Source organism: Octodon degus, unplaced genomic scaffold, assembly GCF_000260255.1.
Source record: "Octodon degus isolate 3935 unplaced genomic scaffold, OctDeg1.0 scaffold00352, whole genome shotgun sequence".
Classification (NCBI taxonomy): domain Eukaryota; kingdom Metazoa; phylum Chordata; class Mammalia; order Rodentia; family Octodontidae; genus Octodon; species Octodon degus.
In genome coordinates this window covers 430,594-442,646 of record NW_004524928.1, presented here as the reverse complement: position 1 = coordinate 442,646, position 12,053 = coordinate 430,594, and the positions used below count along the sequence as shown (strand labels likewise).

The 12,053-nt window shown below is 40.8% G+C and overlaps 1 protein-coding gene across 1 annotated transcript in view; it reads left to right on the top strand.

Moving 5' to 3' along the window:
- Positions 1-3,490: 3,490 nt before the first annotated feature.
- The window catches only part of Hnrnpc (heterogeneous nuclear ribonucleoprotein C (C1/C2)), a 91,386-nt gene continuing 82,823 nt past the window's right edge, over positions 3,491-12,053 (top strand). Inside the window, exons 1-3 of the mRNA XM_012513183.2 lie at positions 3,491-3,594; positions 10,380-10,543; positions 10,857-10,882. The gene's annotated coding sequence lies outside the window, so the exon portion shown is untranslated. The remainder of the gene's footprint in view (positions 3,595-10,379; positions 10,544-10,856; positions 10,883-12,053) is intronic.

Here is a 12,053-nt window from a genome sequence, read left to right as displayed (position 1 = left end):
GCATGTGGTGCTGGGGGATTGAACCGCGGTCCATGTGCTTTGCTTGGCTTAGCTTGTTCTAAGTAGGTGCTTTAGACCACTGAGCCATCTCACCAGCCATGTGGTTGGATTTTTGTTCATAAAGTCTTTGCCTACACCAATGTCTTCAAGAGTTTTACCTATTCTATTTTTTTTTTTTTTTGCGGAACCAGGGATTGAACTCAGACCCTTGCGCTTTCCAGGGAAGCGCTTATTCCACTGAACCATCTCCCCGGCCCCTACCTATTCTATTTTTCATCAGATTGAGTGTTTCTTTTTCAATATTTAGATCTTTGATCCATTTAGAGTTTAGTACATCGTGAAATATATGGGTCTATTTTTAATCTTCAGCATGTGGAAGGTCAGTTTTTCCAGCATCATTTTTTTTTTTTTTTGGAACCAGTTGAACTCAGGCCCTTGAGCTTGCTAGGCAAGCGCTTATTCTACTGAGCCATCTCCCCGGCCCCAGCAGCATCATTTATTAAAGAGGCTATCTTTCTTCCAGGGAAGGTATTTAGCATCTTCATCAAAGATATGGGCCAACCTGATAGCTCAGTGGACTAAAGCGCCTGCTTAGGTAGAGTCCAGTGTCCAAGGTTTGATTGCCGGCATGCCGTGCTGGCTCTGCCTGCAGGGCGCACTGACAGGACAATGGAGACAGGGTGTGGTGGCACCCACCTATAATCTCAGCACTTGGGAAGCTGAAAACAGGAGAATCACTCTGAGTCTGATCTGTGTAGTGAGACGCTGTAGACCCTGTAATAAATAAATAAATATGACAGCTAACTATGCTGGAGTTGTTTCTGCATTGCCTGATCTGTTCCATTGATCCCTAGATCTGTTTCTTCCTTTTTTTTTTTTTTTTTGCCAGCACCAAGCTTTTTTTATTTTTTTAAAATCACATTAGCTTTGTAGTGTAATTTCAAGTCAGGGATTGGGGTTAATAATTTTTTTTTTTCCTGGTAGTGGGAATCAAACTCAGGACTTTGAGCTTGTCAGGCAGGCACTTATGCCGCTGAGGCATATCCCCAGCCCACGTCATAGATTGTGATGTCCCCTGCATTGCTTTTGTTGCCCAGAACAGCCTTTGGCAATTTAGGTCTCTTCTGGTTCCAAATGAATTTTAGAATTGTTTTCTCTAATTTTGTAAGATATGTTGTTGGAATTTTTTTTGGGATTGCATTAAATCTGTATAATAATTTTGGAAGCATGCAATTTTCACAATATTGGTTCTTCCTATCCAAGGGCTAGGGATATCTTTCCATTTTCTGATGTGCTCTTCTGTCTCCTTTTTCAGAGTGCTATAGTTTTCAGAGTAGAAGTCTTTTACTTCATTTGTTAGATTTGATTCCTAGGTATTCAGTTTTTTGGATTTTTTTTTATTAATGTATTTTATTTTATTTATGTGAGTTCAATCCCTGATTCTGCAAAAAAGAAAAAATCTAGAAGTCTATTTGTGAAGTTTTGTTTTCTCTTCTGCCCAAGTTAAGGAGCTACTGTTTATGTTCCCTTACCCCATTACTACCTTCCGACCTGTTAGTACTGGATTTGCTTTCTGGCTTCCTTTCTACAGTCATCCAACAGTGGCACCCAACATTAGAACTGGGGTGTGTGTTGGGGGAAGATATTGGTTGTTAAATCCAGGGCCATTGAATTGAGCTATAGCCTCAGGTACTTTCTACATCCTTTTTTTGAGGGGTCTTGCTAAGTTTCTCAGGTAGGGTTTTAACTTGTGAACCTCCTGCCTTAGCGTCTTAAAATGCTAGAAGTACAGATGTATGCCACCACAGCTAATTTAACATCTCATAAACATGTTTATACTGTAAGAATAGTGAAGAGTAAAATGTTAGTCAAGTTACACGAATTACAGGCCTGGGGATGTAGCCCAGCAGTAGATATATACTAAGTAAATATATACTTACTATATATATATATATATATATATATATATATATATTTTTTTTTTTTTTTTTTTTTTTTTTTTTTTTTTTTTGTGGAACCGGGGATTGAACTCAGGCCCTTGTGCTTGCCAGGCAAGAACTTATTCTACTGAGCTATCTCCCCGGCCCCTTACTATATATTTTTAGTATACTTTTCCATGTTTTTTAATTTTATTGGTTAAAAATAATGCATATATGTGTAGATCTGTTACAGAAAAAGGCACCAGTGAAAAAGGTCAAAGTTTCTTTTAGCAAACTAGTAGCTAGTTTTGTGAGTCTCTGTAACTCAGAATTAACTCAAAACTGACGGATAGCACTGCCTTCACAAATTCGCCAATCTGTTAAAATGCACACAAACGCCACAATGTCCGACAGTGCGTTGCTCTTGCTACGCCCGGGTGGCCAGGGCCCTTGAGGGCGGAGGCCCCGCGTGCTCCCAACCGCCGCGGCCACCCCACCCTCCTTCCGGAGCGGAGCCGGCCCTGATCCCAGGGAACTGGCGGGCCGCGAGGGACAGCCTCACACTGGCCATCAGCGCGAGGGAATTCAAGAGGCCGGAGGGCCGTGCCGATTCGGCTAGTTCGTAGATTATCAGGGATGAGAGCAGAGGAAGGGAGCCTTAGCTTTCACAAGAAAGCCAGCTAACACTTGCGGGACAGGTTCTTTATTTTTGTTATTAGTACCCTTTTCAGTACTGTCAGAAAAAAAATTGCTATATGCATTAATTGCTTTAAACTGAAACGCAAACAAAACGAAGTACATTCCTTTTATTTTCGCTACAGGAGGAACGGGGGGGGGGGGGGGGGACATCGGTTGGCCTGGTTGCTAACGCGCGAAGAAAGGCCTGACAGGCGGAGAAGCACAGAGGCCCCGGAGGAAGTCCGGGGAGGAGAAAGGGCTGGGAAAACCGTAGGGCTCGTTAGTTTTCTACAGTTGAACATGGCCTGTTCATCATTGCTCTCTCCCCACTCTAAGAAAAGGCCTTTCTTCATCTACACAGCGTGGTTGTTTCTTTTTGGCGCGTTTTCTTTTTCTCATGCCCGAGGGCAAGGCAGATTTTTCGAGCACGCCAACGGCAGCCCGCAACCCCCCCCCCCCCCCCCAGCACCGCGGGAATTCCAAGCTGTAGGCCGACCGTCCGCCAGTCGTTGTAAACAGCAGAGATTGGACACTGAAGCCGCCAGTCAGACTTTCCGGATACCCGGATGTGAAGCGGTCCGCGATACAAAGGCGAATTTCCACCCCCACTTTCTCTAGAACAGTGGCCAATAACCGGTATTCGAGCACTAAGTGACAGGAAAGGTAGCCAGTTACAAACTAGTTTCTGTTACGCATGTGGAAATTGTGGGGTTTAGCCTCACCCACTGCTGATTGTAATTGGGTAGAATTATGAAGAGCGGTAGAACTGACTAATTAACACTCCGAGCGAGAAAAACTTCAGCCAATAGGAAAGCTCTTAGGAGTGGGGCGGGGGCTAGGCCTTCGCCTCGGCGGCAGAGAAGACTCGGGGGCCATTTTGTGAAGAGACGGAGACTGAGCGGTCGGTGCCGCGTTGCTGACCTCGAGCAGCAGTCAACTCCACGTAGAACCTGGGAGCAGGGGATTCGGAATCGAATCTCTTCTCTCACCTCTCCTGGTAAGTGGAGAGGGTGGACTTCAGGGATGCGCTGGGTTTCTCTGGGGCCTGGAAGGGAGTGTGGGAGAGAAAGACGAACGAATTCTTGTCTCGGTCAAGTAACCAGGCCCCATTTGTTGGGCCTTAAGTGGAGAGAGTTTTTCAGGCCACGGCCTCCTCGTAGGCTTAATCTACTTTACTTTAGGCTACTGTCCTCTAGCAAAATGTGCTTTTGTCGCTTTGGCGTTTAACGGCTGCTTTTCTTTCCTTTTCTACGACCGTCGAGACTCGGAGAGATGGTGAGAGTGAAGATCGCGATGCTCATTAACATAATTGAAGTTAATGTATTATTGATGAATTTTTTTGTTTTTGCTTTTACGTCTGTTGCCTTTATTGAGTTTTGTTGTATTTTTGAGACAGGGTCTTTATTTCAGTATGGCCTTCCACTCGGCGATCCTCCTCAGCCGCGACTGCTGGGATTTCTTGCGTGCGTCATCACGCCAGCTGCCTTAAATTTAAAATTAAAGCGGGCAATAGGACAGGGTTACCAAATATTTTGCGAGCCTTTCAATTTCGGATCCTGTAAATGGCACAAATAGTAATATTTTAACAAGAGGTTTTTTTTTTTTTTTTTTTGGCTGGGGTTTTTTTGTAGCCCAGGGTGGCTTCGAACTGGCTCTATCCTGCCTCGGCTGCCCCTCCCGCGTGTGCCGCCATGTCGGTCGGTAATTTGATTTTTATTGACCACTTTTTATTTTTCTGTTCTTTGTAAGCCTATGATGTATTTCGAAGTATTTCTATTCTTCAGAAAGGAAGTTTTGGGGTCGGGGAGATAGCTCAGTAAAATAAGCGCATACCAGGGGGTCTGAGTTCAATTCCCGGTTCCGCACACAAAAAAGTAAATTTTGTAGCTTAATTATATTATTACTAATACAGCTGACTTTTTGTCTGCAGTTACAAATCTCTTGAAAAATATAAATTAGTGGGATTTTGCTTCAGGTAGGTATTATCTTTCGCAGCTAAAAACTAAGGCTTAAGGTTGTCAGGATCAGTAGGTGGTAACACTACTAAGGAATTTGACCAGTAGTAGGTCAAGTAGATTGACAATAGTTGTAATGCTAGGTACTTAAACACTTTTTCTTTTTAGTTTTTTTTTTTTTTTTTTGCGGAACCGGGGTTTGAACTCAGGCCCTTGAGCTTGCCAGGGAAGCGCTTTTTCCACTGAGCCATCTCCCTAGCCCCTTAAACACTATTTTAATCTTCAGGAGAACCCAGGTTTAGAGAAATCTCAAGAAGAAATTTCTAAATTGGACTTGGGAAAAATATTTACAGTATTTGTGGTTGATTTTCAGTGACGAAAAACAGTTAACTTTGCAGCATATTCTGGCGTGAATCAATCCTGTCCTTCTAGAATGGTAAAAATTGTATTGTAGTCCTTACTATTTGCTAGGTACTGAGGCTTTATTATTATTATTACTTTTTTTGTAAAAATTTAAATGGGCGGGGGAGATGGCTTAGTAGGATAAGTGCTTGACTGGCAAATGCAAGGATCTGAGTTCAATCCCCGGTTCCGCCAAAAAAAAAAATAATAAATCAGTAAGTTGGGGTTTGTGATATAACTTAGTGATTAAGAGTACTTACCTAATCAGTGGAAGTTCAATTCTCAGAATAACTGGAAAAAAAAAAAATCCAACCCCTGATATGATAAACAAAAAGTTAAGAGGTCTTCAGTGTCACATTTACTTGAAAGTCAATTTAAAAATCCACTCGCAAGATTTGCTTGATATTTTTCACAAAAGCTTTCAAAGCACAGTGTAAATGTTGCACAGATTTATCCCTTAAACTGATTTTTTTTTTTTTTTTTTAATTGGCACAACCGGGGATTGAACTCAGGCCCTTGTGCTTGCCAGGGAAGCACTTATTCTACTGAGCCATCTCCCCGGTCCCCCTTTAAACTGATTTGATAGAAATTAGAGATTAAAAATACGGTCGGTCTTTTTCTTTTTTCTTTTTTTTTTGGCAGAACCAGGGATTGAATTCAGGCCCTTGCACTTGCCAGGGAAGCGCTTATTCTACTGAGCCAACTTCCCAGCCTCATTGGTCTTTATTTTTGCTTTACTGGGAATCAAACTGAGGGACGCTCAGCACTGAGTTCTAGCCATATTTTACTTTGATCTAGGGTTTTGCTAAATTGCCCAGCCTGGCTTTTAGCTTGTAGTACTGTCTCTGCCACTGTCAGTGCTAGGATATAGGTATATGCTACCAAGCCTACCACTCTTTCATTTTTAGAAGCCTAAACATTTGTAGTATACATTGGTTTAAAACAATTTTTCAGTGGCCAGGTGTGTTGGTACGACTCTGTAATCCCAGCAGTTGGGAGGCTGATGGCTAGCCTGGATTATATAGGGACACAATTTGTCTCAGAAACCCTCCTCCCCCCAAAAGCTAATTTTTTATTTTTTTAAACTGCTCAGTTACTAAAAGGGAGATGTGAAGACAGTAATTGCTTCAAGAGGAAGTAGTAATCTTAAGTGTTGGTAAATGTCAAAAATTAATATGGAAAGCTGGGCGTGGTGTCACATGCCTGTAATTCCAGCACTCTGGAGGCAGAGGCAAGGAGAATCACTTTGAGTTCGAGACCAGCCTGTGCTACGAAGTGAGCTCAAGGCCATTCTGAACTGCATAGTGAGACCCTATCTCAAAAACAAAATAATTAGTATGGAGCAATTACTGGTGCTGTTGAAATTGTTAGAAAAACGGGTTCCTGAGGATCATCGTGTACCAAGGTAACAAAAATTCCTGAGTTACTATCAGGAACTCTAGTGCAGAATTAGTATCAAGACAATTCTGATGTTTTTAACTAGGTAAGCGTTGTTTATATTTTTTATTTGGAAGGGTCTAAAAAGGATGAAGTTGCAGATTTCTGGACCTCCTTTTTGTTTGTGTGAATCATTCTTGGGATTACTTTATTTGCTGTTCCTTTTGTAGAGTATTTAAGCATTCTTAGTGTTTATAATTAGATCTCTAGAGTTTGAGATTACGTGTGACCTTGTTTTGTATGGAATGGCTGTTGGAAACAATATACAGTATTCCAAATCAGCTAGGTGTTCTAGTTTTAATGAGGAAGTGTATTAATGGTGTTAGGAGTGTTAATAATTAGAGTGTGAACCATGGAAAAAATGGCCTAGGAGTTTAGAGCACTAGATTTTAATTCTGCTTGCTGATTGTGTCATTGTTGGGCAAATTAGTTAAGACTTGCATTTTAGTTTTATAGAGAGTTAAGGCTCTATCTCTCTAATTTCTGTAACTGAAGTCTTAGTTGTGAAAGGCTGAAAAGTGCCGATTTTTTTTTTTTTTTTTTGGCTTTACTTTTGTGGTACTGAGTATTGAGCTCATGACCCTGCGCCTGGCAGGCGCTTATTCTACTGAGCTATCTCCCTGGCCCTCGGAGGTTTTATAATTGTTCTCTGCATTAATAGTGAACTTTTAAAGGTTTTTTTTTTTCTTTTCTTTGTGGAACCGGGGATTGAACTCAGACGCCTGCGCTTGCTAAGGAAGCGCTTATTCCACTGAGCCAGCTCCCTGGCCGGTGGATTTTTAATTTTTTTCAAGCAGTATGTTATCTTCGAGGAGCTATATTTGTTCGTATTTCCAGTGTACATTGTCTTTGAGTACCATGAGGATTATGATTTTGTGCATGTTAAATTTACTAGACAATCTGGCAAAAACCAGAGGTGCTAGGTGAAGCATAACTAGGGGTGTTCATTATGGATGATGAACGTTTTGGATTTAGAAAAGAAAAACTTGTATTTTAACTTCCCTTGGAAGATTCACTGAATCAGTGTGGAAGAATATAATATTCTTTGGTGTACTTTTTAAAAAGTCTTTTAAAAGATTTTTTTAAAGAAGTATTTGGTACAGGGTCTCTTATGCAGCTCTGACTCCGTGATCCTCCTGTGTCAGTCACCCCAGTGCTGGGATTACAGGTGTTTGGGACCAGCATGGCATGTGGTACTGGGGATTAAACCCGGATCCTTGTGCTTGCCAGGCAGAAATTTAGGCCACCAAATTATCTCCCCAACCCAAATTTTTACTTTAAATCTTAAACTTCTTTAGAACAATGTCCTGTGTATTTAAGGCTGGCCTTGGATTTGGGGTGATTCTCCTGTCTCAATCTCCCAAGTGCTGAGATTACGTCCTTCTCTCCATGCCCAGTTCTTTTTTTTTTTTTTTTTTAAAGACTGGATTTTACTCTGTAGCTGAGGCTGTCTTTGAACTCTGATCCTCCTGCCTCAGGCCAGCCCACCACCAAGTTACAGGATTATGTATATACATGCCTGGCAAGGAATGCTTCCTAACTAGTGATGGGGGTTCTTTCCAATTTTGACAGTGAACTTCCACATGATCTAGTGATGGTCTTAGTTGAAAAATGTTACAATAAATTGCTTGTTCAGATTGTTTTTTTAAACATACAGGAATTTTTTTTTTGGTCTCAGAGAGTGACTGTGCAGTTTAGGCTGGCCGTGAACTCACTGTAGACTAGGCTAGTCTGGAACTCGGAGTGATCCTCCAGCCTCAGCCTGCAAGTGCTGAGATTACACGCTTGGCCCTCTGTAGGAAACATCTTGACATTGAAGGATATAAATGCTTTCATGCTATTTTATTTTTAGCTTGTGGCAGATGTGCAAAGCATTTTCTGTGGATGAGTCAAAGTTAACATGTAAAAAATTTTCTTGGTACTAGGGATTGAACACAAAGCAAATTTTGAGACAGGGTCTCCCTAAGTTGCCCATACTGGGTTGAATTTGTGATCCTCTGTCCCACCTTCTACTGCTGGGATTGCAGACATGTACCATCACCCTTGAATCTTGAAAATTTTTGTACGGGTTCAGACTGACTTCAAATAAGACTGTTGCATTGTTAATTCCAAAATACTGACTCAAAGGAGGTAACATTCGAAAGTGTATTTACTAAGGTTTTGCACAAACTGTGTAGCTGTTTATATTTGCACAATTAAATGTAAAAGTAACTTACATGTCATGCTGTTTTTCTACTTTAAGCATTTGTTGGATCTCCATACCTGTTCTGTTGCTATGTTTCATATTTGACTCAAGGAATCATTAAAAACTCAGTTTTCAGGAGAGATGGCTCAGTAGAATAAGCTCTTGTCTGGCAACCACAAGGGCCTGAGTTCAATCCCCGGTTCCACGCAAAACAAAACAAACTCAGTTTAAAGGGCCAGTCAAGTAGCTTAGCGAATTAAAGTGCAGGTGCAAGGGGCAGGGGTTTGATACTTGGCCTGCTATGCTGGCCCCACTCCACCCCCACTGAGCACTGAGATGCAATTGAGACTGGGCATGGTGGTGTGAGCCTGTAATCCCAGTGCTTTGGGAGGCTGTAAACAGGAGAATCACTACAAGTCCAATCTAGTAGTGAGACCCTGAACCTGAACACCTTCTGGACCCTTCTCTAAAATACAGGAAAAAGAAACCCCTCAGTTTAAGATGTGCTGGACTTGTTGGCGCAGCCCTGTAATCCCAGCACTGTAGGGGCCAAGGCAGGAGGATTGTCACACATTTGAGGCCATTCTGTGCTACATAGTTCAAGACTAGTCTAAATAATGTAGCGATGCTGTATCTCAAAAAAATAAAAAGCTTGAGTTTACTGAAAATTGAGGGGAGAGTAAGACTAAATATTCAGATGTGAGTAGAGCCATTTTATGCTTATTTGCACAGTGAGCTATAGTCTAATTGCAATTCTTGGGGGCCGGGGATATAGCTCAGTGGCTTAAACACCTGCCTGGCAAGTGCAAGGTCCCGAGTTCATTCCCCAGCACTGCAAATAAAAAGTTAACTAATTGCAGTTGTTCTGGTTCATGCATAATAACTGTCAGTTTGTGTTAGTTACCACATTCTTTTAATCTACACCTTGCAAATTAGTGATATATGTGATGTAAACCACAAACATTCCACAAGGGCCATAATGTTTTCATCTGTTTGTGACATTCCTCAGGGTCATATAGATAAGCTTTCCCAAACTTCATGTCTTTTTTTTTTCTTTTTTTTCCCCATTATCCACTGACGGAAAGGGCTCCTTATAACATCTTTTCTGTATCAGGCCTTGTGTTTTGATCACTTCTCTCTTTTTCTTTAGTATTGGGGGTTGATCCTAGGGGCCTTGTGAACGTTAGGCAAGGCTAGCACCACTGACCTAGATCCCCCAGTCCTTTTATTTTGATAGAGGGTCTTGTCAGGCTGCCCCAACTGGGCTCAGACTTGGGATCCCTCTGCCTCAGCTTCCCCAGTAGCTGAGTGACCAGCATGCACCAACATTCTTAGCTCAATCATTGGTTCTGAGAATAGATAAGTCATTTCTAGTATATATCTACCATTTAAAATACTTCTGGTCTGTGTTAAGTACATGGACTTAAAAAAGTTTAAAACCCACGAATCTGCTTACCTTTCCAGTATTTGACATTTGTTCACTTCTTTTATTTCTGTGTTGGCCTGGTTCTTTATTTTCCTTTCCCAAACCGCTGATTTATCAACATGAATGTTCAAATGTATACTCCTTCGGAGCCCCTAAGGGAATGTTGACATATATTTAATTTTAGCTACCTATTGGTGTTAAAGAATTGTAAAGACAGTCACTGGTAAAAGTGATTTCTATAAAGGCTCTTCCCATCCCAGTGAAATGTTATGCTATACCAAAATGTGTTAGATGCAATAGACAGATGTTTCTGTCCGGGGTTAGGGCACAACATTTCTGAGGAACTCTGACTCAATCTGTCCCTTCTCCTTTCACAGGGCAGCAAGGCGAACCCCATCCCTACTCACTGGAGCTCAGCTTTGATTTTTAACCTCCTTTCCCCACCCTTTCAGAACACACACATTCCCATTTCAAAACTGATTTTATAAAGACATTTTATACATAATGATGCAACATGGTGTGCACTACAGCAAATTTACAGGTGTTTTTTTTTAATTGTTTCCAAAAACGGGACCTGGAATTAAGATGTAATTTTTAACATTTCTATTTTTTAGCTGTTGGGTTAGAGGAGGAGCCTTTTAGCCTCTTATAAACTGACCTCTCTATTCCTCGTGTATTTTTAAGATTGATGGATGATGTGGAAAGGGCTTTGCTTGTCTGCTACTGAGAACATTACCCTTGCGGTTTTTGTGGAAACTGCTTTGGGAAAGAAAAGAAATGAACTTTACTTACTTGACATTTTTTCACCTCCCGTTTTTCTAATCTGGGCTATTTTTATTTTTGTTTTTTTACAGTGAGATTTTTTTGATCTTCAGCTACAGTAAGTTATTCCAATTTTTTTTTTACATTTTTCCTGACTTTCCGCTGATTTCCTTTTTATTGTTGTTACTAGTATTATTATAACTTATTATTATTATACTTATGATGGTGATGATGATGATGATAATGACACTGATGATTTTTAACCGGATTAAAATCGAGTTTTTCTGAATGTTTGTAAGAATTTCTTCGGCCTCCTGATTAACTTTGGAGTTTTACACCTTGGGAGAGAAAGCAAAGGCATTAGCATTTTTAAGTGGATTGATCACGTAAACCTTCTCTCCCAACCTCACCCTTGCCCTCAACCCCTTCCCCACACTGGAAATAATTTTACTGGCTGTTAAGTCTGTGACCTTATTTTTCCTGATCTTTAACTTAACTGTTTTAGAGAATCTCTGGACGTCTGTATTTTTAATTTTTTTTATTTTTGTTTTTTATTTTTAATCTTTCATTTGTTAAATTTTTAAATTGTGCTGCAATAAAATGTGTGTGGTACTACTTAACACCTATTATAGTGATGGCATTTTCCTGGAAAGCCATCTTCCTCCTGTTTCCCTTGAAATCCCATCCTGCTTTTCCTGTACACTACTCCTCACAAACCACAAGCTGCAGCAACATGGATGCCCAGCCTGGAGCAGCATCAGCCAGGATGACCTGGAGCCAGGGGGGCCTTCGGAACAGATGCACACCCATCCTGGGTGATGGTAAGAGGTGTAAGGTCCACTTGGTTTCATTGCAAAGAGTAGGAAACAGATTCATTGTAGTTGATGTGGTGTAGGTTATAGCCTCTGGAATGGTTCTGGTTAACCCTTAAGGGTATGTAGCTTGTTAAGTTTTCCAGGAGAGGCATCCTCAGGTTTTTGTAAACTACTATAACTAACAATGAATTTTTAATTAACTGGGGCTTACTAGAAAATGGTAATTAGAGGAGCTGAAATTTACACTTCAGATTGAAACATCCTGCTATAATAGCAACAAGGCAAGGGCATATGTAGAAAATCCTTTACTTACGTTATTACAAATGAGTAAAAATTTTTATTTAATCTTGAGGCTTTTGGTAGTATCTTGGATTATATTAGCTACATTTAATGTGAATCATCACAAAAGACATGCTGTAATAATAGAATGTTCCATTGCAGCATTGTTTTCAGTCATTAAGGGAAGGTAGGGTT